Raw genomic sequence first — 6,579 nt, 5'->3', positions numbered from 1 at the left:
TAATAATAAGAAATCAGCATATTAGAATGATTTCTGAAGGATTGTGTGACACTGAAGACTGGAGTAATGGCTGCTAGAAAATCCAGCTTTGCCATTACAGTAATAAATTACATTTTAATATATATTAAAATATAAAATGGTCATTTTGTTGCAAAAACTATTTCACAATATTATTAATATTAATTAGAAAACTATTTCATAATATTATTCTTACTGTATTTTTTTTAAATCAGATTTTAATGCATTTTTGATGAGCATAAGAGATTTCAAAAACATAAAAAAATCGTAAGAGCCCCAAACATTTGAACATACTGTAGTATATCCTGGTGCTTAGTTACTGTAGGTCTGAAAGAGGTTATGAGTGTGCAAAATAGTCCTGCAAGACATGACAGATTCCATTTTCTCTCTGCTGCAGCTTTGATCCACGACATTTATGAGAATGATGCGAAGAAATTAAGCAGCTTGCTGGTTTCCATTTGGCCTTGTAGTGTCTGTCATATTACTGTTTGGTTGGCCCATGCAGGGAAAGAGTCTAGGTTGAACATGGCCCTGCCCCAGGTGTTGATGGATAAGGTGATGCAGAAGATCCCTATGATATTCATCATTATGCCAGTTTTTGCCTGAGAAAAAAAAAAGTTAAAGATTGAGTGAGTTTATTGGTCACTGGAGCAGCTGCGAAGGGAAATCTTTTAGATGTGGTAAAATGACTTGTGGTTTGTCTATATGTGGGGCCATAATTGTTTTAACAATGCTACGTCACTAACATAACTGCTTATAAATGATTGATGTCTGGCAGCTGATCTTGTAAACTGGTTCTTCTGTATTATGATGAGTTTTTAAACACACTTTGAATATAGAAATAGGCTGAAATTTCCACTTGGGCTGGGAACACCAGGGAACCCTTTTTTTCTGTCTGGAATAAAATTGTTGCCAGATTCTGAAACTCACCATGTCTGAAACCTTGAGGTATCCGTAGGAAAAGACTATAGCGTTTGGTGGAGTTGCCACAGGTAACATGAATGCAAAGGAGGCACTGAGCGTGCATGGCACCATGATGTAAAGAGGGTTGATTCCAACCGATTGAGACTGCGAAACAGAAACAGAAATGTCTGATGTACTTATAAAGCAGAAAACAAGATTTAATTGTGGACAGCGCTGACTCATATGTCTCTGATCTAACTGCATGTTTTCTAAGCTCATCACAAAGTGTCTGTAATTGGGCTGTAATTCTTAAAGATTATAACAAACTGTGAGTCATGTCTGCACGGAGGCTGACGTTTCAGTGAAGCTTTGCACAGCTGGTGAGCAATACTCTTCACAGCTGATGCTATTTCAAGAATTTAAGCACCTGCCTAAAAATGATGCATACAGATATGATTATCATATTTAATTCTAGATTTTTTTCTCATCTTCTGAGCATCTATTATTCGGTAAATATCAGACCTTTACAGGTTTTCTATACCAGTCTTACCATAGAAGCAAGGACAGGAAGAAATAAGGTAGCTGTGGCAACATTGCTGGTACACTCGGTGAAAATGGCAATCAAGAGGCACAGGATGATGACAATGGCCCAGGGAGGGATACTATGCAGAGGAGTCAACTGGTTTCCCATCCATCTGGACAGACCTGACTCCTGAGATACAAAAGAAAAATATGAAGTCAGATTCATCTTACAAATGGAGTAAATAAAGAAAATGACTAATTAGCTAAAATCAATACGTTTTAGCTAATTAGTCATGTTTTTATTATTATTATTATTATCTCCCTTTTCTTTTGACAGTTTATCATGGTTTTTCCCTGACTGTCCCTTTATATTAATCAGATGCATTTTAATCACGATCCAAACAAACAGCAGTTTTTGATGTAAATTAGATTGTATAATTTTTTTTTAATTTATAGCAAAAGCAGAATGGTCTAACATTTTGTGAAATGCGACATAAAACATCTGAACGGAACAAAACAAAAACAGCAGACGGACTGAATGAAAATGCAAATTAGTGACGTAGCCAAGTATGGTGACCCATACTCAGAATTCGTGCTCTGCATTTAATCCATCCAAAGTGCACACACACAGCAGTGAACACACACAGACCGTGAAGAGCCATTTTTTATGCTGGGGTGTCCGGGGAGCAGTTGGGGGTTCATGCCTTGCTCAAGGGCACCTCAGTCATGGTATTGCTGGCCCGAGACTCGAACCCACAACCTTAGAGTTAGGAATCAAACTCTATAACCATTAGGCCACAACTTCCCCATAATTCACCAGAATTTAAATGATGATAAAAAAAGCAGTTATACCACATTTCCTTCACCACTTTAAACAAAGCAGCGCTGCGCTTTTAAATATGCATCATACAGAGATAAGATAAAAAGAAAATATAATCTAAAATTTTCCAAAGAAAAGTCAGTTCCCCTCAAAGATACATTAATTTAAACCCCTCACCCTCTGCGTTTGGAATTTTCTTCCTATATTTTGTGCATCATGAACAGTGAGCTTGATCTGCCTGATACAGAATTTTCTCATCTTTGCATCCATCTCCAGCTTCTGTGGCTTCTCTGGCTTTTGTTAATGGCCGTATAGTCAGACAGTACAGCCCTTTTCTCTGCTAAATTTCACTAATGTGACTGATTTCTAAGCATATTGCCATTATTGTAAATGTAGTGTTAAATAGATTCACTATTATAAACACACCGTAATTTTATTTATCCTGTAATTGAAGTATGTTTGAATAAATCTTCTCTCAAAGATTCCTGAAAACTGTTTGCACACTTCAGAAGCCATTTTCACAAAAAAAGCCACAGCCACAATTTAAATGATTATCTTCACAGCAGTTTAAAGAAACACAATAACTATGACATTGAGAATGAGAATGAGTTATTCCTTTTTCATCGAGTGTTCTCACCTCGCTACCTTTGGCCAATGCAAATCCTCCACCTAGGAGCAAAACTATGTTCCAGGGTAACTTCTTTTGAGCTACTTTCCAGGAGAGCAGGGCTGGACTGGGCACAGAATAGGGTTGAGGATCTGTAAATTAATATACAAAGTACAGCGAGTCAATCCAAACAAGAACAATAGATCAAAACTCTCCGAGTCTTCTTTGTAGAGCGTTTCATTGTGTAAAATTCTTCTCACCAGTTTCAGAGCCAGTTGATGACCAGAAGCAAAGCCGGGGTGGTTTAGATGGCAGAATGAAGAGCAACAGGGCAATGAAGACTGCAACTGTAGCATCTGTCACATATCTAAATGAACAGAATATTAAACACCAAAAAAAGTCATCTTATTATTCCAGTATTTTTGGAATAATACCTGCATACATACTCTAGTTAAATATGAATATACATATTTTTATTTACTAATTTACTTTATTAACATGTTTAGTGACTTTAATAAATTGCACTTTTGCAATAAATTCATTGATCTAAGCCTGTAGTGTAAATCATACTCTGCTTCAATGTTAAAGGTGTGTGTTGCCCAGCCTGTTACAAATCCAGGATCTCGAGTAAACCACAGTGCTATGAGCAAACTGAAGAGAGCCAGAACACTGAGTTCGCCAAACACATCGGTCCCAGCTGAAGATGCTGCTCCCGGATCACGTTATAGGCGGCTATGTCCTTCTCTGACTTTACCGCTCCACATCCCCATGTCTTCCTAATGCTGGAGACATGATTGAAGCACTTCATTAAAGAAGTGGGAAAAAGAAAATATGAAATGTAACAAATCAATTATCTATCATACTTGAATCCTATGAAAATGAACTGAAGATACAGCCAAGCTATCGTCAGCATGATGATCATGTTGGGGAAGGCAAACCCAAACCATGAGGCAAAGTTGATGACATCACCATTATCAGGAAATAATCTGAGGGTAATAAATAAAAGGGTTCAGTTTCTTGAAACAAAATGGTAGAAGTGAAGTTTTTATTCAGTACTCACTGGTTCATCTGACCTTCAGTACTAGGTTCGGTCCAGTGCCAGTGAGTGTGGCCGTTCCCCCAACACTGGCCGCATAACACACACACAGAGTCATTCCTTTAGCCATGAACCGCTTCTCGGCTGATTCCTTTTGTTTGGCCTCTGGTGAGACATCCAGCATGCGTAGCACCACTAAGAAATAGGGAATGCACATAAAGAATTATGATACTTGATCCAAAAAATAAACTTGCGTCTTGATATGAAAACTGTACTGTTCAAATATTTGGAGTTCATGAGAAGGTGAGAAAAAAGCCCCTGGGGGATAATAGTTTAAAAAACATGATACATTACTCTCATAACCTAGAGTTCAAAGGTTTGAGGTCAGTAAGTTATTGGATGTTTTTAAAATAAGTCACCTAGAAGTTTTTTTTTGCTGATTTGGTGCTCAGAAACAGTTCCTTTAATGTTGAAAATGTGCTGATTTTAGTGGATACCATATGCAATTTTTGTTGTTGTTTCAGAATTAACTATAATCAGTAATCACTATTGTGAGTTATTGTGAGCTTTAATTTATTTCTTTAGTTTTTTTTTTATTCTCACTGACCCCAAACTTGAACAGTAGTATATGTACTTCTAAAATACCTCTTATTGCATGGACCTCATAACAATTCTTTGCCTTACCTTCTGAGTCTCTGTCTTTGCTGTCTGTTTGTATTCCGCCTCAGGGGCCTGGGGCCGTTCCTCACCACAGGTCGTCTGTGACGACTCTGTCTCCTGTTTGTTCAGCTGTTCCAGCACAGCCTGCACTATGGGGACCATCATGGCCGTAGTAGCCGTGTTACTGATCCACATGGAGAGGAAAGCTGTCACCCCCATGAAGCCCAGCATCAGGCTGCATTAATACAAAGGAAGCAATCAGAATGTGAACACAAAAAGCAAAGATAGGATTTAACAACATATCAAATGATGGTACCCATAAACAGGGTTTAACTTACAGTGCTGGGCGCACCCCAACAATGAGAAAGCACTCGAAGGGCAATGCGTTTGTGCAGGTTCCAGTGCTCAACTGCCACAGCGACCATTAGTCCACCCACAAACAGCATGTTAGTGTCCTTCAGGTATTGCATACACACCTAGAGAAACAAAATGGAGCCTTAGCTTCTTTGATGTGTGCTTTTTTCATCTCTAATGAATTTTATGCCTTTCTTAACTGGAAACACTGAAACCAACTTACCATTTTGGACTGCATGATGCCAAGCATGGGAAGAGGACAGCAGGTAGCAGTGAAGTGACAGCTAAAGGAAGAGCCTCAGTACACCAGTAAACTGCCATCAGTATGATCACATAGGCACAGCTGGCCTCCTGGAAGATGGAAACGTGCTCTTTTTAAAACCACATGCTAGTATGATTCTAGACATATTTGGGACATTTTGTTATGGGTATCTGTGTTTTGCGTATGCTTTAGTTGGACTTTGAGTTTTCACTGTTTCCAGATCCATTTATTTTCTCTATTTTCTCATGGTTTTGTTAGTGTTTGCACCTGCTGTTCCTTTGGTTATTGGTTAGTTTCAGTGTATTTATCCCCAGTGTTTTCTTCTGTTCGTTGTCAGTTCTCAGTGTGTTTAACCTGGTTGTTCTGTTCAGTTCCTGTTTCCAGTTTTGAGTTTGTGTAAATCTAAACTGCTTAGATTTCCGCCTCGTCCTTATTTGCAACAATTTTGTGATGCATATTATTATTTATTTATTTTCTCAGAATGTTTTCGTATTGGATGATGATCTTTTGCTTGGGAAATGGAAAAGGAAAAGATGAAATGTTACAAATTAATTGTCAATCTGGCTCATACTTAGAGCTTAGCTATAATAAGCATGATCATCATGATCATATTGGGGAATGCATTAGCATGACAAAAAGTAAAAACATTTTCTTCCAAATACTGTATTTTATTGAAGTTATTACCTTTTTTTAAATTAATAAAATAAATTACAGGGTGTCCTAGTATTTTAACAACAGTGGTGCTCATGTTATTCAGCATGATTCGAAATGTATTTAAAGTGTATTTTGTAATTCAATGAATGGAAGGACATCTGTTTTTGATTATCTGTATAAAGTAGTTTTTCAAAATCAGTATCACAAATTTACTGAAGTTGCGACTGCAAATTTACTGATTTTAGTGAAGTGCTCTTTGATTTATGTTTATTATTTTGTCGCCTTGACCCCATTGTAGTTTTAGATCCCTGTTTAATATGTTAAACATGATATTTGGTTAACACTATTAAAAATAAAGGTTCTTTATTGGCATCAGTTGTTTCAGGAACAACCTTTAACATTCCCAGAACCTTTCCATTGGACAGAAGTCTCTTCATACAGGAATATATTTTTTAGATCTTACAATTTTCTTTACACTAATCAGAATTCACTGAAAGGTCCTTTGGGGAACCAAAAGTGATTCTTCTATGGTATCGCTGCAAAAAACCTAACTATTTTTGAGAGTATAATCCTGGCAATAAGGAATTTTTTTCAAGAAGTGATTTTTGATCTTAATGTCAATGGGAGTAGTTAATATGAGCACGGTCTCAAATATGCACATGAGGGTCATGACCACAACACATTGACTCTGAGTCAGGAATTTAGACTTATGTGTTCCCACGCCTGAACATACACAATGACAA

At 37.3% G+C, this 6,579-nt stretch overlaps 1 pseudogene; it reads right to left on the bottom strand.

Moving 5' to 3' along the window:
* Positions 1-281: 281 nt before the first annotated feature.
* LOC113080276 (solute carrier family 13 member 5-like) lies at positions 282-5,268 on the bottom strand (annotated as a pseudogene).
* Between the last annotated feature and the right edge of the window lie 1,311 nt (positions 5,269-6,579).

The sequence above is a fragment of the Carassius auratus genome, unplaced genomic scaffold, assembly GCF_003368295.1.
Source record: "Carassius auratus strain Wakin unplaced genomic scaffold, ASM336829v1 scaf_tig00030642, whole genome shotgun sequence".
Lineage (NCBI taxonomy): Eukaryota > Metazoa > Chordata > Actinopteri > Cypriniformes > Cyprinidae > Carassius > Carassius auratus.
This window is presented reverse-complemented; position numbering and strand designations above follow the sequence as displayed.